Source organism: Alosa pseudoharengus, unplaced genomic scaffold (assembly GCF_046254945.1).
Source record: "Alosa pseudoharengus isolate Yale_2024_CS ecotype anadromous, Long Island Sound unplaced genomic scaffold, YU_APseudo_1.1 YU_APseudo_1.1_scf_14, whole genome shotgun sequence".
Lineage (NCBI taxonomy): Eukaryota > Metazoa > Chordata > Actinopteri > Clupeiformes > Clupeidae > Alosa > Alosa pseudoharengus.
Window position 1 is genome coordinate 21,973,869 of NW_027468609.1, and position 23,274 is coordinate 21,997,142.

Consider the following 23,274-nt stretch of genomic DNA (forward strand, 5'->3'; position numbering starts at 1 on the left):
CTGTATTAATACATAATATAGACATATTATGCATTATAAACACTGGTAGCTGTGTCTTGTGTATGTTTGTGAATCTGTTATCTGTTTTTGTATATTATATACAAATTACAGATTATAAGTATTATGTTTCTCAAAGGTTCTGGCAGAGTGGAAGCAGACGTACGAGGAGGGTCAGGCAGAGTTGGAGGGTGCCCAGAAAGAGGCCCGTTCTCTTAGCACTGAGCTGTTCAAGATGGAAAACTCCTATGAGGAGGCTCTTGACCGTCTGGAGACCATGAAGAGAGAAAACAAGAATCTACAACGTTCGTCAACATGACCTTAATATACAGTGTTTCACTCAAACAAAAATGAATAACACATTGTGTTAAATAAGGTGTTTTTAATATTCTGCAGAGGAGATCTCTGACCTGACTGAGCAGCTGGGTGAGACTGGAAGAGCATTCATGAGCTAGAGAAGGCCAAGAAGGCTGTTGAGACTGAGAAGCTTGAGATCCAGACAGCCCTGGAGGAGGCTGAGGTACAAATACTGCAGGGTATAGGATGAATATTTTCATAAATCAGATTGCTGAGGCGGTGGTAGATATTCAGTCAGGCATTATTAAAAAGAGCAAGAACATTATTTATAACTTAAAATCCTTTGTTTTCTCTTTTAGGGAACTCTTGAGCATGAAGAGTCCAAGATTCTTCGTGTCCAGCTTGAGCTAAACCAGGTTAAGGGTGAGGTTGACATGAAGCTTGCAGAAAAGGATGAGGAGATGGAGCAGATCAAGAGGAACAGCCAGAGGGTGATTGACTCCATGCAGAGCACTCTGGACTCTGAGGTCAGGAGCAGGAATGATGCCCTGAGAATCAAGAAGAAGATGGAGGGAGACCTCAATGAGATGGAGGTTCAACTGAGCCATGCTAACCGCCAGGCTGCTGAGTCCCAGAAACAACTGAGAAATGTGCAGGCTCAACTAAAGGTTGGTGTTTTGTGTAATTTCATACAATCTAATTATAAATTATATAATCTTGATAGTAGAATTACTAACTTTTCTCTTTATATGCTTTCGTGTTAGGATGCCCAACTGCATCTTGATGATGCTGTCAGAGGACAGGAAGACATGAAGGAGCAGGTTGCCATGGTGGAGCGCAGGAACACTCTGATGGTGGCTGAGATTGAGGAGCTCAGAGCTGCCCTGGAGCAGACAGAGAGAGTCCGCAAAGTGGCTGAGCAGGAGCTGCTTGATGCCAGTGAGCGTGTTGGCCTTCTGCACTCTCAGGTAGAGAAAATATTTGTTATTAGTGGTAATGAATCTGTGAACTTCACACCACAACTAAAATGGGCTGTTGAAGTTGTTCTGTTGTACCATACAATTAATCTTGTCTGAATTCTAGAACATAAGTCCAACACCAAGAAGAAGCTTGAGGCTGACTTGGTTCAGGTTCAAGGTGACGTCGATGACATCGTCCAAGAGGCTCGAAATGCTGAGGACAAGGCCAAGAAAGCCATCACTGATGTAAGCTCTGTTTTTTTATCTTAATTAATGTACTGAATATTTGAACATAAATGTTTGTGAACATATATGTTTCCATGTTTCCTTCTATAAACTATAATGTGGTCATCTAGGCCGCCATGATGGCAGAGGAGCTGAAGAAGGAGCAAGACACCAGTTCTCATCTGGAGAGAATGAAGAAGAACCTGGAGGTCACTGTGAAGGATCTGCAGCACCGCCTGGATGAGGCTGAGAATCTGGCCATGAAGGGTGGCAAGAAACAACTCCAGAAACTGGAGTCCAGGGTAGGCAGAAAGATTTGAAATGAGCATACACAAGATGTCAATGTCTGAAATGTCATAAATAGATAATAGTGTCTGAATTGTAAATATTCCTCATGTAAAGGTTTGTGAGCTGGAAGGTGAGGTTGAGAATGAACAGAGACGAGGTGTTGATGCTGTCAAGGGGTTCCGCAAATACGAGAGGAGGGTGAAGGAGCTCACCTACCAGGTAAGAAATCTCTCTTCATTTTCAAAATTAATGAAACACTCTAAAAAAGAACATAATGCATTAATAACTTATTTTCTCTTCAGACTGAGGAAGACAAGAAGAACATCACCAGACTCCAGAATCTGGTTGACAAGCTGCAGTTGAAGGTCAAGGCTTACAAGAGGCAGGCAGAGGAAGCTGTACGTTATTTTTTATCTTGGCAATCCATGAAAATATATTTTACTCTACTTCCTTTACCTCTGGAGTGAGATGATTGGTGTGCTTTCAAACGACCTAGGAAATACCCCATCCTTTGTATTGATACCCTTTGTATCTCTCAAACAGGAGGAACAAGCCAATGCCCACCTGTCCAAGTTCAGGAAGGTTCAGCATGAGCTGGAGGAGGCTGAGGAGCGTGCTGACATTGCTGAGTCTTAGGTCAACAAGCTCAGGGCCAAGAGCCGTGACTCTGGAAAAGTAAATCAAATCAAGCTAAATTCACAATTTGAATGTTTACAATGGTCAAGGTATTCATAATTTCTCCAAGTAGTCTCTATTCTAACTTTCAAAGGGCAAAGATGCAGAGTAACCTCCTGAATATCTACCCTTATCACCTTCATCTGGATTAATATCCTGATTAAAATGACTATCCTGTGATTAGCACTTGTTAATAAATGCATGAATTGAAAACATATTTGTATGTTTTTTTTTTATTATTGGTTTACAGTGTAACAATGATCATTGGTAAATAATACACAAAATAATAACTTTGCCATGGATCTTTGAGCAAAATTATATTTAACTTGAGAAAGTTGGAAACAATAGCACACTTCACTTACTCCAAATTAAAAAAGGTTATTTTGACTAAGTATGCTTTTTACATGCATACTTATTTAAATGTTGTTGACATCTACTAACATGGATAGAAAATGCACAGCATCATAACAGAAGTACAGAAGACAACTGAATCTTTTTAATATGAAATGTCTTTAGGTTTTACAGTCTACAGACGCAGATACGTGTACGATCAAATAACATATCATTATATATGTATAATGGTGGTATAAGCCTAAGGCAAGCACGGTGTCTTTTAGCTAGTCGTTTCACTACATTTAGGTAAACACTCCTTATTTCTGCTTTTTGAAAAAAGATATACTTGTGGATAGGGAACACATTGGCCTTATAAAGCTGACGGACACAATACAAAGTGCAACCAAAATCACACCCATTCTTCTCTGCTGAATTGCTCACAAAGTTCTCATCACAGAAAATCACATGCATGTCATTGCTGTGGCATTTATGTTTATTTTTCTTCACACTGACCTTCCAAACTGATAGGTATTGGAAGGCAGAGAGCCATAGTGACATTTTCATAGCCATTATATTAGTTTTTGGCCATTGTCTTTGACAGTTACCTACAATGCCATCATACAAGGGCATTAGCTAAGTACCTACAATGCCATCATACAAGGGCAGACATCCCAAGTCTTCGGGAAGCTCCCTGACGCCCGCAAATCTAAGATAAATTAGATAATTAGATAAAATCTCCCGGAATCTAGAGCGAGCGATCAAGAGCGTGCACGCAATATTTAAAATATGAGTATAATAAAATATGAAATATGAAAAAATGAATGTAGTGCGCACACGACAGGGGAGAGAGAGGGGTGCGTGTGTGCCTGAGCGCATCCAAGACAGAGAGCATCCTGATTGGCCTGTTTTGCTAAATCAACCAATCAGATTTCGGTGTAGGCGGACTTTTTTGTCTCTTTTCTCCTGAACTTAATCAGTTCATCTAGGAACAGAAGCGTCATGGCAGAGTCAGTGCCCCCCAAAAAATAAAATGTAAGACCCATTTTAAAGTGTACCCTTGTCTCATAAGAGTAAAAGATAATGATAGGCCTAGTCTTGCACTCTGCACTGTTTGTAACAGTGATTTTAGCATTGCCCATGGCGGGTTAAATGATTGCAAAAAAACATGTTGAGTTTAACTAGTGTCAATTCATATGCATATTATTCAGGCCTATACTAGATGGCTAGTTGCCAAGGCTACATGAAAAGACCAAACTACCAAAATCTACATATTTTATTTTCACAATTTCTATCTATAGGCCTTCCTTAGTTGGTGTACTGACTAGACATTATTGAACAGACATATTAATCCGTTTTTTAGTATCTAAGTAGGCTAAAGTTTTTAAAGTTTTTATTGTTATTATCATTATTTTATTTATTTTTTTTTTTTTTTTTGGGGGGGGGCTTTGTGATACCTCCCTGAAATGACTTTTTGCAAGTTGGGATGTCTGCAAGGGCATTAGCTAAGTACGTACAATGCCATCATACAAAGGCATTAGCTAATGTCAAATACTCACATCATGGTTTCTTCACATGTATTGGGGTAAACAAGCCCACATGTATCTCCATAGGGATCCTGTCAATGTTGGCTGACATTTGTAACAACCTGTTGAGCTTGTTAGTGGCAAAAAATCAGTTTATTTTCATTTTGGCCAGCTGCTCCCAAATTAATGCATTGTCAGTATAAGTAGGCTAGGTAGTTTAATATTGAACAGAGTTTTGCTGTTTTCCCCTGTTCATAATGAAAGTACAATATGGCCCAGGGTTAAAGAATGCAGTATTTCCTCTTTAAGCAGTGAATCATAAAAGTTGGTCTTGTGTTGCATTGCAAGAGGGTAAATTCTGTAATCTTGCCAAAAAAAGGTTGAAGCACTGTTTATCAAAGCTTTAATTAATGACCCAAGTCAACACTTGGTGACATGATGCCTAATACTACTCTGCAGTAGCTGTGATACAGCTGTTTGTATGAACCCGCAATAAATGCCAGATGCTCCTCAGCTCTAACAGCCTTGACTTGAATAAGTGACTTGAATAAGCTGCTCTCTGACTAACTTGTGAGTTCAGTTGACAACACATATAAGCACGAGTTACTCACTACATACTTGACTCTGTGAACTGGGAAGATTAAATTGCTGTTAGTCTACTAGCTGTATGAATTTATTTATGTTTGGTGGAGTGTCTTTTGGATTGTATGATGCCCAGGGGCAGCCGTGGCCTACTGGTTAGCACTTCGGACCTGTAACTGGAGGGTTGCTGGTTCGAACCCCGACCAATAGGCACGGCTGAAGTGCCCTTGAGCAAGGCACCTAACCCCTCACTGCTCCCCGAGCGCCGCTGTTGATGCAGGCAGCTCAATGCACTGGGATTAGTTTGTGCTTCACCTCACTGTGTGTACACTCTGTGCTGTGTGTGTTTCACTAATTCACGGATTGGGATAAATGCAGAGACCAAATTTCCCTCACGGGATCAAAAGAGTATATATACTTATACTTATACAGGAACCTTGAAAAAGACGTACTGTGGAGATTGTTTTGGATTGTTTAGAGTCACTTTATAATCTATGAGTTCTTGTCCTCTGATTTTGAATACATTTATGTACTTGAGATCAGTCTAGCCCAGTCTCGCTGAGACAAACAAATGCACTTATCACAAACAAATTAACCTTTTCAGTTTTTTTCCACTACTCTTTCTCACAAAAACTATTTTTCAAAAATCCAGTGAACTAGCCCAACATTGTTAGATAATGTTTTTTTTATTATTATTATTTTATTTTTATGGAAACCTAAAGTCAGTTTTAATCTGATTTCACAATTAGTAAAAGAGAACGGTGAATGTGTAGCCCGGTTTAAACCAGACCCTTCTCAGTCGTAACTGAGAGTGGGTCTGGGGAAGGTTCGTTCACAGCCCATTTCCAAAGGGCGTTCCCAAACGTACGCCGATCAAAATGCCTCGGACGCAATAGGAGAGGCCAAAAACCAATCAGAGCAACGAAAGAGACAGAGTGATGGAAACACACAATTTGCAACACTGTCTGGTTGTAGGGAGAAGCAGGGAGAATTAACCACTTTTTAATTAAACGTAGGCTAATTTACAAAGACATCGTGCCACACTGAAAGCTAATATTTTGTCACTAGCAAATTACATCTGCCCTCTGTCAAACACAATTGCATTTTCAGCTCTGAACAAAACCGTTCACGTTCAAACGAGCATTTTGTTTCATTCATCCTTTCTGGCTGACCGGGACATATAAAGCAGGAATGGGGTACGAGAGACTGAAACGTTCAAAGCAATTATGCCTGAATTGTTTCAAACACTGAAGTGTTGTATTCCAGTTATGCTCGCATAGCATACCAATTCAAAAGTAGCTAGGCCTATGTGTTTTCTGTCGGCTACGTGCCCAGCTACTGTAGGCCTATAAATGAACAGAATATCAAACCGTTTTCAGTAGCCTACCACTGTTGCAGATATCACATATCTAGGCTACCGCTTACATGTTTGTACAATGTTGCATATTCCAACATAAGGAAGCAGTTAAGAAACTTCTAACTCCCTGTTAGAAGTTTCTTAAATTCAGTTATAAAAATAACTGTAAATATTGTTCAATTGTATTTAAAGTTGATTTTTCATTTTTTATCTTGCTTCATGTCCCTTCATTTGTCAAAAATGTTTTTTAACCTGACATACGCACTTTAAGCAATTAGTGCTGTGATGTCATAATCGAAATTAGAATCCTAAACATTCCGCCATTCTTTTCAATGGGGCCCAAAAACACCGAAAAACGGGAATAATGTGAAAACGACAAGGGCCAGCGACACGAAAGTAACAAACAAGCTACACCGGTTTGGTCCTGAATTTTTGGAGTTGGAACCGCGTCGATAGCTCAAACGGTCTAGGAGCAGTAGTTCGTACAAAAAGTGGGTGAATAGGAAGACATAATAACTAGAATTGCGGTTCCGAGGAACTGCAAGAGTGGGTTTGATCAGGGGCATGGAACTCGGCCTCATCCAAGGATTCCAACGGTACCTCATTTATGAAAATCGGACATACGGGTCAAAAGTTACATGCACACACCTTTATATACACAGACAGCCCAGCCCAGCCCTTTAGAGCTCTGACAGATGGCTCAGAACTCTGCCAGGTGCAAGCTTAAACAATTAGAGCTGTGATGTCACAATCGAAATTTGAATTCTGAACATTCCGCCATTCATTTCAATGGGGCCGAAAAACGGAAATACCGTGAAAACGACAAGGGCCAGCGACACGAAAGTAACAAGCAAGTTACACCGGTTCGGGCCTGAATTTTTGGAGTTCGAACTGCGTCGATAGCTCAAACGGTCTAGGAGCAGTAGTTCGTCCAAAAAGTGGGTGAATAGGAAGATATAACTAGAATTGCGGTTCCGAGGAACTGCAAGAGTGGGTTTGATCTGGGGCACGGAACTCGGCCTCATCCAAGGATTCCAACGGTACCTCATTTAGGAAAATCGGGCACACGGATCAAAAGTTATCTGCATCAACGCAACATCCAATAAGCTAAAACGCATAAATAACGTGGTTGCTATGCTGGTTGCTAGGGCAATCATGCTGGTTGCTCAGGTGGTCGCTAGGTTAGAAGGCCAGTGCCTCCTGAGAGGCCTGAAGGGTCAGTTCTGAGGTTGTTGACTGCTGAAACCGAAAAATGGACTGCATTTTCTTAACCCTTAGAACCCTAAGCTGTTTTTAGGGCATTTTCACTACCTTTATTCATAAGGATTTATTCTGGTCATTGTAAGTGCCACACACATATATTATATATAGTTTTTTTCAGGAGAGTCTAGGCTATTCATATCTGCCATCATTTCATGTATTAATACTAGCATTGATTTTATTTTGTTATTTTTATAAAAATTCTTATATTTTGACATGTATCTCACCACAGCAAGCTCACAGCTCTACATGCATTTCATGTGGTTGTAGGGCAGACTGTCCTGAATCGGGCAATATAATTGCCATGTTGGAGGGATACTCTGGGGCTGAGCAATTTACAGAAATATTTGCTGTGTGATTTACGGAAATAAATGCCATTTTTTATAGTGACCTTTCTGAGCTCCATATCTGTGACACGAACTGATCTGACCTGACTTGACCCGAGGTTATGTGTTAGCCTGCGTGCCTGTGTGTATGCTGTCATAATAATTCTCAACTTTTTACTGCATTGCCTTGAACAAAGTAAAGGCAAAAAAGGTGTTTATTTGTTGAACAAATTGGGATGCAATGTGAGCCTTGAATTGGATGCCATGCAGGAATTTGCTAGGATCTCAAAACCGGAATATGAACATGCTTTGCCATAGAGAAATACATGATAGCATTGGATTATAAACATGCTTTGCCACAAGAACAGACAAAAACGTGGGGTAAGTCCAGCTATATGAAGTTATTATTTTGCTGTCACTTCGTCTGTTTTATAACCCAGAAGGATGTACTTGGTATCAAATGATAGATCTGAGTCTCCTCTTTCATCTGACATGCGTGGCATATCTATGCGATCACGGGTCCGCGAGTAATTCAAACGAGAGTAATGAGTGTGCAGCGTTGGTTTGTGTACATGACGTTATTATTTTGCAGTCACTTCGTCTGGTTTTATAAGCCAGAAGGATCGATAAACATGGTACCAATGGATAGCCCTGTGCCTCCTCTTTCATCTGATATGCTTGCCATATCGATGCGATCACGGGTTCGCGAGTAATTCAAACTAGAGTAATGTGTGTGCAGGTGAACGCAGAGAAGTATAGACTGTAATTATGATGCAATTTGATTTAATTTCATGATTTTTTTAAATTTTCATACTTGATCGTACAGACAAGTGTGTAGTCTCGTTGGAAAGCCCCACTTCTGCTCTGTCGTGCAATAAAGGTTTCATCTCGCTGCGATGAACCGTTCCGGAGCAATGTAACAGAGAAGAAGGGGTGTGTTTTTTGACGCACTTTGCGTCAATCGGGTTCTAAGGGTTAAAAGACAATGTGACTGAAGTGCGGGCAAAGTTTGCACAGAAATGTACGATTTTTCCCACCCTCATCGACCTTGTCATAAAACTTGTTTAAATGATCACACGACGCCTCCTTGCTGCTTTGTCGTCTACATCAGCCTTTCTCAAACTTCTTTGACCTGAGGCCCAGTCAAGGCATACTTTGGGGTCATAGGGCCCACCTACATGAACCCACCCCCTCCTCCCACCCCCCATCAAATTGTAATATCACCACAATTATTATTTTTTTTATACTATATTGCTATACATGCACTTCAAAACAGTCAATGTTTAAAGTGCTAAGATTGTTCACAAAAGTTTGTGAAAGCATGCACATCAGAGTACTGCTTTACTAATGTAAAATATAATTAGGCCTACACTAGTTTCATTGTTTTTGCATTGTTGCATGATTGATATGCTATTTAATTACATTTCATTTGAATGCCTGAATGTAAGAATTCAGGAAACACAATACCAGCTTTTAACATTTCTGTTGTTTACTAGTTTATGTAAATCACATAACACATGAACTGTTTACATACTACTGATAGCCCATTACTGTACACAATAATACTGTGCCCATTCATTAACATATATTAAACATCAGGCGTCTTGTTTACACATTTAAACCATATTTGCACTTTGAATTTCGCTTCCAAATTGTAGTAACTACATCTACGAAGTCTAAGGAAGATAACCATGTAGTCTTTTCAAAGATAAGATACATTTTGACAGAACTACAGACTTCGTGAAAGTAGTACCTAAAAAGACTCCATTCACTTCATTGCAAAATCGCGGTTGGTCTGTTTACACATTAAAACCATATTTACACTTCGAATTTCGCTTCCAAATTGTAGTAACTACATCTACGAAGTCTAAGGAAGATAACCATGTAGTCTTTTCAAAGATAAGATACATTTTGACAGAACTACAGACTTCGTGAAAGTAGTACCTAAAATGAATTCAATTCATTGCAAAATCGCGGTTGGTCTGTTTACACATTAAAACCATATTTACACTTTGAATTTCGCTTCCAAATTGAGGTAACTACATCTACGAAGTCTAAGGAAGATAACCATGTAGTCTGTTCAACGATAAGATACATTTTGACAGAACTACAGACCTCGTAAAAGTAGTACCTAAAATGACTCCACTTCATTGCAAACAGTGTGATTAAATGGCCATCACGTAAAGCATATAGCATATGACAACAGCAAATAGCTAACGTTTACGTTAGCCTAACTTACTTATCGTTGACGTTGACCCGACACGTTCATAAGTTAGACCATGGACTGATAAGGACGTCCATCAAACTAAAAGGGTTCGTTCTGATGTCTTCAAATTCGTTCGAATTCCGTGTGCATCCTGTGTATCTTTCGTGCTGCTATCCTGTTACCTCTTCCTGCTGTTCTGGCAACAAGGTTTCACGCGAGATTACGCCACATCCCAGAGAGTTGTGTCAGAGAATTGTGTTGTCTCAAGATGGCGCCCGTCTGTGTGAACGAGACGTGAACGGTACTGTTTTTCTTTTTAATAAACTGCCTGTAGACTTACACAGTTCTGAATGCTTCGGTTTACATGTAGATATCCTCATTATGCTACGGTGTAAGTGTGTTGCTATTTGGAGCCTTGGTAGCTATTTATTTTTACTACGTTTAGTTCAAGCATCGTTGTGTTTGGTGGGTCAGGTGACGAGCCGTCGGATCACAGCACAGCACCCAGAATGCATTGCAACACACCGTCATGAAGGGACTCATCGTTAGAGGTCGGCTTTAAATAGCATACAGAAACTATAGTAATATAACGTTGTCTGTAAGCTCCACAGATCGTGGCAAGATAATTGAATTGATTGTGGACTTCTTGCCGGGCAATGATGAGTAACTCAACTTGATTAGTAATGATGCGTGGATGTGCATAATATCTGTATGAAAGTGTGTTTCTCAATGTAATAATCTATACAACTGTGTACACATGACTACGTTTGAATGGAGCTAGCTGGGCATAGCACTGCGCTGAATGGATTGGAAAAATACTTTATTTATTTATTTTTTTAATGACCTATATGAACATGGTTTGACTTTAAAAAAAAGATGAGACAGCGCGAACAACTAGTGCTGGCAAGGCATTGAACTGGGCTTCATTTGAGGATTCCAACGGTACCTCATTCATGAAAATCGGACATACTGGTCAAAAGTTACATGCACACACCTTCATTATACACAGACAGCCCAGCCCAGCCCAGCCCATTAGACATTGCCAGGTGGCTTAGAACTCTTCCAGGTGCAAGCTTAAACAATCAGAGCTGTGATGTCACAATCGGAATTAGAATCCTTGAACATTCCGCCATTCATTTCAATGGGGCCCAAAAACGGCGAAAAACGGGAATACCGCGAAAACGACAAGGGCCAGCGACACGAAAGCAACAAGCAAGTTACACCGGTTCGGGCCTGAATTTTTTGAGTTCGAACCGCGTCGATAGCTCAAACGGTCTAGGAGCAGTAGTTCGGCCAAAAAATAATAAATAAAGAAATAAAGAAAACTTAAGAAGAACAATAGTGGGCTTGCTCCGCAAGCCCACAGCATGGCTGTCTTGCTGGATCAAACCCACTAATAAGTAAACTTCAGAAGTTTTCAGAAGTAAACTTAAAGAACAATAGTGGGCTTGCTCCGCAAGCCCCATGCTGTGGTCTTGCTGGATCAAACCCACTAATAAGAAAACTTAAGAAGAACAATAGTGGGCTTGCTGGATCAAACCCACTAACGATCAGCAGCAGCCATTGTTGATGTTTGTTTTTTAAAACCACGGCTTCTTCAACAGGGTGCGCTATCGTCATCGTGTAAAGCCAAGGGTTCTGATTGGTGCCTAGATCTAGGGAAATTGGAAATGAGCTAGAATGGGTTCTTGGCATAGACAGTAAAAGCAGAGCCCGTCTACGGAGAGCCTCCGCACTCTCTATTAATCCCATACAAACCGAATTTGGCTGCAGTTCACTAGAGTTCACCTAGAAGGCGATCGCGGGCGAGTCCAAAATACATGGGGTCCTATGGAGCTACATGGCTACATTTATTGTTTTCACCTTTTTAACAACTGAAACCCTCAGATTTTATGCAAAATGGATATGGATTATCAATCAAAAGTGAAATAATCCGGGAGTCATGTCCTTTCTGTCTGCTCCGAGAGCTCCTACCTGGTCGTTTGTTGTGTCTCTCACTGCTAATTCTTCTGCTGCTGTGCGAACCCTCAGTGGCTTTTCATACTTATGATCGCCAGTCTCTGTTGCATATTAAGAACTGTTTCGAGCAATACACGAGTGGAAATCCGGCTGCCAGTTTCAAACATCCTACGTTCTCTCACCTGCCAGTGGAGTGCGTTCCCCGGCTTCCTTGCTGCTCTGCTCGCCGCCAGAAACGTCGGAAGCGGCGGGGTAAACGCGGAGGTCTCCGAGTGAAGATCAAGGCCTGGGCCCGTCTCGCTGTCTCACAGCCATGGTCAGGTTCGCGCGGTCGCCGCCTACCCCACACAGGTTGGGTTGATCTTTCCCTGACTCGGCGATCCTGGGACCTGAACTACTCCTGCCATATACCCATTGTCCCACGGCTTCCCTCGGAACCTGTCATTCCCATCCGATCGAGACCTCGCATCTGCAGTGGTGGAGTAAACCCGGATAACATCCGACAGTTGGAATTCTCTCGTTGTGTGCAGCTCGCGACACACACTGAAGCGAAAGTGGCGCTTGTCAACAGCAGATCAGTGTTAAATAAGACGTTCATACTAAATGACTTTTTCTCCCAAAACAAATTGGATTTATTATTTTTGACTGAGACCTGGATTTCTGCCGGAGTCGGTGAGGCCGCTGCCTTTGGTGAACTGTGCCCTACAAACTGCTCTTTCATTAGCACTCCCAGGCGCTCTGGACGCGGAGGTGGAGTAGCTCTCATTTATAAAAGCGTTTTAAAAATTCAGCCGCTATCCACGAGAACCTTTTCTACTTTTGAACTGCAATGTGTTACTGTGGAATCAAATCGGAATCCACTGCTGTGCATATTGATTTACAGACCTCCAAAGCCTGATAAAGACTTTATTACAGAATTTTCATCTTTTTTATCTGATTTTGTGTCAGTGTATGATCGCCTATTATTACTTGGTGATTTTAATATCCACGTCTGCTGTCCTGATAAGCCCATGGTCAAGGAGTTTTGTGACGTGTTGGATTCGTTTGGCTTCACCCAGCACATTGATCAAGCTACCCATATACTGGGTCATACTCTAGATCTCGTCCTATCCTATGGTTTTTCTGTTGAGAACATCACAGTGGACAGTGCTATTTTTTCGGACCACAAGCCTATCTTTTTTAACATTAACATTGGAAATGTTCAGATAGTCAAAGCCCCCGGAAAATTCGTTCGTCGCTTAAACCCACAGGCTACAGCCCAATTTACTGACTCTTTTTTAAGTAAAGATATAGCCTCAGCTATGGTGGCAGCTGCTGATGCCTCATGTAGCCCTGACGTTTTAATTGTCTTATTTAACTCTTCCTGCTCTGAGATTTTGGACTCAGTAGCCCCTCTCAAATTCAAACAGCCCAATTTTAAACCCAAGATGAGGTATGATGACCATACTCGCTCACTCAGGCAGGCTTGTCGCAGAGCTGAAAGGAAGTGGAAGAAAGACCACCTCACCATCTCCTTCCAAATTTTTAAAGATGCGTTATCATCCTTTCAGACCGCTGCCAAAAATGCCAGAGCCAGACATTTCTCAGATATCATTAACCGGCATTCCAATAGACCCAAAATACTGTTTAACACAATAAACTCCATCATCAACCCACCTCTTTCTCCAGCCCCCATTATAAACTCAGACATCTGTGAGAACTTCCTACATTTTTTCACCAACAAAATTGAGAACATCAGAGCTCTGTTCCCTCCTCCTGATCCATCTCCACATATAACCCCTCACCCCATAGCAACTTTTTCCCACTTTAACCCTGTTTCCCTGGGCGATTTAAAAGACATTGTCCTCCCCATGAAATCCACCTCCTCCCCTGGTGATGAGATTCCCTGTTCCATTCTAAAGGAAACCTTTGATGCCACAGGCCCCTCCCTTCAACTTATTGTAAATTCTTGTCTGTCATCGGGTACTGTCCCTGCTTGCCTTAAACATGCTGTTGTCCAGCCTCTACTGAAGAAACCCAACCTGGACTCCAAATGTCTGAATAACTACAGGCCCATCTCTAAACTGCCCTTTATTTCCAAAGTGTTAGAAAAGGTAGTGTTGTCCCAGCTGTCCCCCTTCCTATCCCAACATGCCATCCTGGAGCACTTTCAATCAGGCTTCAGAGCATTTCACAGCACAGAAACTGCACTGCTGAAGATAACAAATTACCTGCTCCTCACACTTGATGCACAAATCTGCACAAATTTTTTTAATCAGTTATTTTTTCTCAAATTAATTAATCGAAATGAATCAGTTATTTTGACAGCCCTAAGATAAATGTGATTTAATATAAACAGCACTTGCCACATTCATAGCCTAGGCTACTGTCAATCCATCAAAACTTCGCTGAAATGTTGTGCTTCGATGCTTTCGTTCTTATCCAGAGAATACGGTTATTTTGCTCCTGTGCGACGCTTTCACCCGCTCTGGTTGTATGCTTATTACGTCACTTTAGCATTGATTTCGGAAAAAAGTTTATTACTCAGCCGGTAAGTCAGTTACGAGGTTATGACGCCAATCACACAATGTTGTATTACTCCGAAAATAGAAAAAGTTAAAATAAAGGCTTAAAACACTTCAGCTGTAATGTTATTTGATGTCAAAGTGGCGCCAACATTGAATGGGGTTTAATGGGGATGGCTAGGTGAACTGGTCTACTATTTAGCCTCAGATCCGCCATAGTGTCTACGCTCTCCGAACGTTCGCCTGCCCCCTTGGTTCTTGGCCAGACGGACTTTCAGAGCGAATATCAAATTTGCCGGAAGTACGCCTGGGTTTTTCCCAGGCTAGTGAATGTGATGAAAAAGTACAGTATGTGTGGTGTGTGAAAAATGTTTCACGAATAGGCCAAGCCACAACTACTGTGTTCCATTCAGATACCAAGATTGGAAGTAGATGTGAAATGTGAAGTTAGCTAGCATGGATGCTTGTTGACAGTTTTGGGTGTGAAAAAAGTATTTTGCTGTCCTCATCCAACACAAAGTTTGTCTCCAATGCTCCAAGTATAGGATCGCTATTAGATTAGATTAGATTCAACTTTATTGTCATTGTGCAGAGTACAAGTATAAAGCCAACAAAATGCAGTTTGCGTCTAACCACAAGTGCAAAAAAGCAGAAAAGTGGAATGTGATATATAAAGTATAGACAGGTGGTGCAGAGGCAGGAAAATGTATGGCTGGTCGACACAACAGACACTCATCAGAAGACCACAGTAGGCGGTTGGGGATGTATATCTTGATCACTGAATTAAGATAGCAGGGAGCAGATCCAGTCAGTGTCCTATAGGCCAAAGTGAGATTTAAATGTAATACTGGCCACTATAGGGAGCCAGTGGAGAGTAACTTTGGTCCGCAAAGCAGCTGGACCAGACTCCTGCATCCTGAAGCACTGTGCCGATCTGCTGTCTCCAGTGTTCAGAGACATTATTAACATCTCACTGGAGACATGCCACGTACCAGGCGAGTACCAAGCTGCAAGACCTCCACTATCATCCCTGTCCCCAAAAAAACGAAGATCACAGGACTAAGTGACTACAGACCAGTTGCTCTGACTTCTGTGGTGATGAAGTCTTTTGAGTGCCTTGTTTTGTCCTACCTTAAAACCACATCACAGACCCACTCCTGGATCCCCTGCAGTTTGCCTACAGAGCCAGCAGATCTGTAGATGATGCAGTAAACATGGCCCTCCACTTCATCCTCCAACACCTGGACTCAGCAGGAACCTACGCCAGGATCCTTTTTGTTGATTTCAGCTCCGCCTTCAATACCATCATCCCAGTTCTGCTGCAGGACAAGCTCTCTCAGCTGCATGTACCTGACTCCACCTGCAACTGGATCACAAATTTCCTGTCTGACAGGAAGCAGTATGTAAAGCTGGGGAAACATGTCTCTGACTCCCGGACCATCAGCACCAGTTCCCCTCAAGGCTACGTTCTTTCCGCTCTACTCTTCTCCCTATACACAAACAGTTGCACCCTTATTGGGCTCATCTCTGGTGGCGATGAGTCTGCCTACAGGTGGGAGATTGACCATCTGGTGTCCTATTTCTGACAAAACAGCTTGGAGCTAAATGCTCTAAAGACAGTGGAGATGGTTGTGGAAGAACCCAGCCCCACCTGCCCCCATCACCCTGAGTGGCTCCCCTGTAGACTCTGTAAGGTACTTCCGCTTCCTGGGCATCATCATCACCCACGACCTCAAGTGGGAGCTGAACACCAGTGCCCTTAAAAAGACACAGCAGAGGATGTACTTCCTGCGACAGTTGAAGAAATACAACCTGCACAGTAAAATTGACAGTGTTATTAAGTGTTAATTTTTCAGAGACATATTTTTCAGTGTTCATTAGTGTTAATTAGTGTAACTTCGGGAGTTGTTTGAACAAACATGTACACCCACGGTGTAATTAAAACTCACAACTTAGTGTTTTAAGTGGGTGTGAATGTACGAACTCTGGGGTGGAGTCATTTACACGTCCGGTCCTTCAGTTGAGATTTTTGAAAAGAAGATGGACGCCATTGAAGTAGCTGCTACAGCGTGGGATAGTAAAAGGTAAATTCATTTGTTCCCTCTACTTCTGTAAGCTAGCATGAAAACTACGACAAATACACAATTAAGTAATGTCACATCACAGGTATATGTTTTCATACCGACGTGTTTTACCTACTATGAAATATTGGTGACGTTAGCTTGGTCGCTAGCTAGTAGCAAGGTCGCTAGCTAGCTCAGAAAATTATTGGTAAAACATCCAGCAAGCTAACATAACTTCGGTGGGTTATAACCTTATCAAATTGAAATGGTTAAGTTTATGTTAATTTGTAATACTTAAACTGTAAACTGACATTAATGTAATATTGGAGTCAACAACGTCTTAAAGTCCTTTCTGAAATTTGAAAAGGCGGTTGGAATTTGAATACCCACTGAGGGAATAGCTCTAACATGCTAACGTAGCCTAGCTGATTAACATTAGAACTAGTTACAGCCAGAACTCCACTGTTCATAGCGATCTAACGTTAGTGTGCTGCCAAATGCTCACCTGGCACAAATGAATCTGTTGACTGACTAATTATAACAGTCTGTCGACTCATTGACGTTTGGTTGAACTGAACACTATTGCTTGCTTATAAAAAAAATTGCTGCTAGCTAACATTAGCTGAGACCACGAGGGCATTCGTTTAACTGTTAGGCATTTTACCAAACAGAGGTGTAAGGTAACGTTAGCCTGGTTGGTTTGGTGCAGTCTCCATTCTCTGTATGGCACTGGTATTCGTTTCTGTTAGAGTCTGTTGGCTTTATTTGGGTTAGATCAATTTCTAACTTATAAAGGGTGCAGGTAAGCCAAAGAGTATAGAAGTTAGCTAGCTTATACTAATTTTAGATATTTGTAGAAATTGTGGTTCAATACTAGCTTGCACGCACGTGCATAAAGATATTCAGTCCATCAGGCATAACAGCTGAGCAGAGTAAGAAATGTTAATTCTCTGAAATTATGAGCAGTTTTTTTATGGATATGGTAATATGTAGACGAGTTTACTGCCTAATAAAATTATTTAAGTTATTACTTAAATACTTTCTTACTGTTGAGTTTTGAGTTTAAGTTATTACTTAAATACAACTTACTGTTGCTTAAAAAGTAGGGATTATATAAACATATTTTAAGACAAAAACACTTGCGGTTGAAACATTTGGTAGCCTGTGGTAAATAATGTCAGAATAAAGTTTAGAAGTCCTTTGCTGGTTAGTTGATATACTGCTGATAGTCAAATCATTGTTGTTCTTGTATTGATGTAATCATTTTCTTTGTTTTAACAGGGTCAGCAAAATGCTCATCAATGTCCAGTACCATGGAGAAAAAAGTACCTCAAACTGCAGCCTGGTTTTTCTTTTCAAAGTTTAATTCGAGAAGGTGAGGTTTTATGTGAGTTTAGCCAAAGTCCTTTTAGGCAAGTGCCTCCACTCGGCGGCCATATTGCAACGCTTTTTTTTCCCTTTTTTCTAGCTTGTTTAGACTATGAATCAGCCTGACCATAGGCATGTTTCTTAATGATTTCACATGCACACTTTGTATCCTGGCTGGAGTTAATGCAGATCCTTATGATCCTTTTTAAGAAATACATTTGAAATCAATCAAGGTTCAAAATCCCTGTGCACAGCCCTTTTGCAGGTGCTGATGGTGTGCAGTATAACTATTAAAAAGTCAAAAACTAGTATAAATCGCACACTGAAGGGTATATTTTGTTGACTTTATTTGGCGTGAAGGCTTTAGGTTCACGTTCAAACCTGATGAAGAAAATTGTGAAACGTGTTGTTCACGCCAAATAAAGTGGGTAAGGTTAAAAAAAAAAAAAAGATTTTGTCTTTTGTGAATTAAGTGAAATAAAATCGGAGACAGAATTTCTTAAAGCAGCCCTTTAAGATTCCAATTTTTTTTTCTTATTCTTCAAACAAGGCACATCAATCCACTGGTGCAAAAGAAGAGAACACCTCTGCCATAGGAGATTCAGCAGAAAAAGGTGAGCATTTAAAATTAAAATATCACTAGGAGAAATCCTTGTCTGTCTCGTCTCCAAAATGCAGAAGCCTAGCTTTGTGTTCCGGTAGTGTCTCATCAGTGGGCACATTCAATCTTGCAGCTCTGCACTGATCTGGCTGAACGTAAAGTATGTTTATTAGATTCAGTCAGATCTGCTTGCAGATCCAGTGCTGCAAGATCAAAATCCCACTGATTTCATGCTACTGGAACACGAAGCCAAGCAATTTGCTTCCTTCAGATACAGGTCTTGTTATAACCTCTCTGTACACTTTACAAGTTTACAATACTTCTGTTTGTCTGTAGAGACCCTCATCACACAACCACAGAAGTGTAATTATATTTTGAGCACTATCAGTGGTATTAAATAGCGTTTGTTTTTTGACGTTCTAGCTGCCCCCTTAGCTTTCTTGTTTGTACTCTGGAGTTACACTTTTTAGAGGGTGCATGTAAGTTTTCTCTTTACAAGTGTATCACTGTTATTGTTTCTTTTTTTACGCATAGATGGTCCAGGAGGTTCTGGAGAAGAGTTAAATGGGAGAGGAAATAATGGAGGAGTATAGTAGAGCACCTTGACACACTGTACAAGAAGGCATCTTCTGAATATCCTGGTCCATGGGTATGTTTTGTTTTGAATAAATTAATCTAATTGTATACAACAGTTAGGTCCAGTCAAACTATGAACTATTTTCCTCTGAGAGGGATTCCATGGGTGGGGTTATCTCAGGACATCCCTACTCAGACTTAGGTAGTGCCATTTTTACATTGATCCAATGTTATCGTTCCATTCATTCAAAGTGAGAGAACAGTGTAACATAACATCACAATTGACTGTTTGAGTGAGAAAAATAGAGTGCATGTAATAGGGTGAATAATGTAATGTGAAATAAAATGAAAAATCATTATTGTGCACATATAGCCTCACACAACCTGCCTGCAGAGTGACAAGAAAACCCTAAATTGATGTCTTTTAATCCAGGTATTTGGTAATAGAATTGCTATGTAAAAACAATATTGAACTGGTGATTGTGGGGTTGATAAATGCTATAAGGCAGAACCTTAGCTGTAGGAATATCTATTACCAACTACACAGTGGCTCCATTTTCAAAAAACTCCTGAAGACACAGCTCTTTAGAGAACATCTCCTCTCATAGCACTACTTACAACAAGTCTTGCTGATCCTAGTACTTACCACCTGTCTTGAACTGACACTCAACTTTTTAAAAACAGCACTCACTGATGCACTTATTCTTACTGTACTCTACTGTTTTTAAATTGTTGAGAGAATTGCTTTAAAACTTAAACTGCTACCATGTTAGTCGCTTTGGTTAAAAATGTGTTAGCCAAATCTAATGTCATGTAATATTACTTAAGCATATTTTAGTGGCAAGAAGCGTTAAGTCTATATTTTATCCATAATCCATGTTTAATCACTCTTCCATTTTATAGCTTGTAATGTTGTCTGAATATATCTAATATAATTTTCCTATTGTTTTTAGAAGGATACCAGTACGAAGTCAAAGAAAAAGATATGCACTCGGCATTGTGACTGTTTCCTAATCTCAGGGATTCTTACTCCACCAATGGCTATGTAAGATTTTACTCATTTCCATTTAAGGTTATATATAATAATAATGTTCAACTATTGATCTGGATAATCATAGTTCTTGCCCACATTATTTTGCAGGAACACTTCTACGATGCTGGAAGAGGGACAGGCTATCTGGCATGGCGCCTAAAGCAACGAGTGTCGCAGCGTTTGGTCAAGAACAGCTCGGGAGCCTTGGAATACATGAACACCATGAGCTTTTTAAGGAGGTAGACTTTCTAATGAGGAGACACAGCACTCAAAAAATCCTCCATAGAAATGCATGGGGTTAGTTTGTAACGTATGGTGTTGTTTACATATATCACACCCCCCTCCGTGACAAAACGTGGACATGTGAATACATTGAGCCAATCACACTTTGTGCCAATCATGTGTTGTGATCTTGCCGCTAGAGCAAGATTGGTGTTGTGAAGCCTGCCAAAATAGATGCCCGATAAGTGCCCAAAATATGTTGCAATATGGCTGCTGAGTGGAGGGACTTGCCTAAAAGGACTTTGAGTATACCCACATGTAACATCACTTCATGGTGCATTATCTGTCTTGCTTATGGAAAATTGGCCCATTATTGCACATCTCTAGTAATAGGTTTGAAGCAAAACACAAGTTTGTCAAATTGTAAAAAATCTCTTGATTATATTGTTTTATTTCTTGTTTATGAAATGTTTACTCAGTGTTGCAGAGCATTTTCATGCATATGTGGTTATGGATTGTGAGGAACACTGTTTTATTGTTAGTCAATGATTTGTATGAGTATAAGGCCTTTGCTCAACAAAATGCTTATGGACCAAACTTTGACATATATATTGTACCTCTGCGCATTGATTTGAGCCATATCATGGCAAATGTTAATAAAAAAAGAAAAGTAATTAATTTGCTGTGGTTTGTTTAATATGTTTATTTTGATAAATATATGGCTCTAGAAACTAATTAATTAATTAATTACTCCAATAGAGTTAATTTTGAAACTCTGATAAGAGTTAATTATGAATCACTGATGGAGTTAATGATACACTCCAATAGAGTTAATTTTAACTCTGATAGAGTTAATTATAAAACACTAGGCTAGTGTTAATATGGCAACACTATGGCAAGTGTTATTTTAACACTGATGAGTGAGGATTATATAAACTCTGGAATAGTGTTAAAATTAACACCCGTAGAGTAAAATTAACACTGGCCGATTTACTGTGTGCCAAAGCCAATGATGGTGCTCTTCTACACATCCATCATTCAGTCCATCCCCACTTCCTCCATCACCATCTGGTATGCAGCGGCCTCTGCCAAGGACAAGCGCAGACTGCAGTGTATCATTCGTTCTGCTGAGAGGGTGATTGGCTGATGTCTGCCTTCCCTCCACGACCTGCATGCCTGGGGCCCTGGGGCGGGCAGTTAGGATTGTGGCTGACCCTTCCCACCCTGGACACAATCTCTTTGAGCCACTCTCCTCAGGCAGGAGACTGCGGTCCATCAGAACCAAAACCTTAAGGCACAAACTTAGTTTCTTCCCGACTGCAGTTGGCCTCACAAACAAAGCCAGGGTCCCCTACTGGTACTAACACTAACTCTTAATCTCCTACTTTGACCTCCACTGACACCGTACAGTCACGCTGCACTACTAACAGATATGTGATTACATATCTCTTCCACTTTGTTGTCACTTATGGTTGTCTGTCTCGTCCTAATATGTACTGTGTTATTGTGCTATTGTATTTTATGTATTAACTAGAATTGCGGTTCCGAGGAACTGCAAGAGTGGGTTTGATCTGGGGCACGGAACTCGGCCTCATCCAAGGATTCCAACGGTACCTCATTTATGAAAATCGGGCACACGGATCAAAAGTTATCTGCATCAACGCAACATCCAATAAGCTAAAACGCATAAATAACGTGGTTGCTATGCTGGTTGCTAGGGCAATCATGCTGGTTGCTCAGGTGGTCGCTAGGTTAGAAGGCCAGTGCCTCCTGAGAGGCCTGAAGGGTCAGTTCTGAGGTTGTTGACTGCTGAAACCGAAAAATGGACTGCATTTTCTTAAAAGACAATGGGGTCATTCCGTGTGAAATCACCCAATTTCAGCGCAATTTGGCAGGTGACCCTCTCCGAAAAAATCTGAAAAAAATCACAGGTGTTTGTAGACCAAATCCATGCATAGATCTTAAATAGTATATCTGTATAACTAATCGTTGCAAAACTACAGCCCTTTGAAACTTCAAGTCATTTTAAGCATTGTGGTGAACAATCCTTTTTGTTCAACTTCCAGCATTATTGGCTCTTTTGGTATTTCACACACATTAGTGATACTATGTGAATAGAAGTACATTTTCCTGTTGAATTAAAAAATCCAATCGGATCAGACGCATCTTGTATACTTTCCCCTCTGCAAAGCTCTGAAAATGGCTATAAATTCATAATGTGAAAAGACATCATCACCTTTGAGGGCTTCTCATTCAAAAAGTATGTGACACAAATTCATCAGATTTTTTTCCTACACATATATGTATTATAAAGGTCCTGTCCATGCATTACCTTTGGTTGTTATCATTTTCATGATTTCATGAGGTTGTTGACTGCTGAAACCGAAAAATGGACTGCATTTTCTTAAAAGACAATGTGACTGAAGTGCGGGCAAAGTTTGCACAGAAATGTACGATTTTTCCCACCCTCATCGACCTTGTCATAAAACTTGTTTAAATGATCACACGACGCCTCCTTGCTGCTTTGTCGTCTACATCAGCCTTTCTCAAACTTCTTTGACCTGAGGCCCAGTCAAGGCATACTTTGGGGTCATAGGGCCCACCTACATGAACCCACCCCCTCCTCCCACCCCCCATCAAATTGTAATATCACCACAATTATTATTATTTTTATACTATATTGCTATACATGCACTTCAAAACAGTCAATGTTTAAAGTGCTAAGATTGTTCACAAAAGTTTGTGAAAGCATGCACATCAGAGTACTGCTTTACTAATGTAAAATATAATTAGGCCTACACTAGTTTCATTGTTTTTGCATTGTTGCATGATTGATATGCTATTTAATTACATTTCATTTGAATGCCTGAATGTAAGAATTCAGGAAACACAATACCAGCTTTTAACATTTATGTTGTTA

The 23,274-nt window shown here is 40.5% G+C and overlaps 1 long non-coding RNA gene and 1 pseudogene across 3 annotated transcripts; both read left to right on the top strand.

Moving 5' to 3' along the window:
* Window positions 1–16,077, top strand: part of LOC143123547 (myosin heavy chain, fast skeletal muscle-like) — a 31,525-nt pseudogene extending 15,448 nt beyond the window's left edge.
* Window positions 16,078–16,307: 230 nt separating this feature from the next.
* On the top strand, window positions 16,308–21,012 carry LOC143123065 (uncharacterized). 3 transcript variants are annotated; one of them, XR_012986791.1, is made up of 6 exons: window positions 16,308–16,575; window positions 17,836–17,929; window positions 18,473–18,536; window positions 19,058–19,172; window positions 20,053–20,144; window positions 20,241–21,012. It is a non-coding gene; the product is annotated as an uncharacterized LOC143123065 (long non-coding RNA). The 3 variants fall into 3 exon arrangements; XR_012986790.1 differs by lacking the exon at window positions 16,308–16,575 and adding an exon at window positions 19,473–19,532 and having other exon boundaries at window positions 16,731–17,929; XR_012986789.1 differs by lacking the exon at window positions 16,308–16,575 and having other exon boundaries at window positions 17,461–17,929.
* The last annotated feature ends 2,262 nt before the right edge of the window (window positions 21,013–23,274 follow it).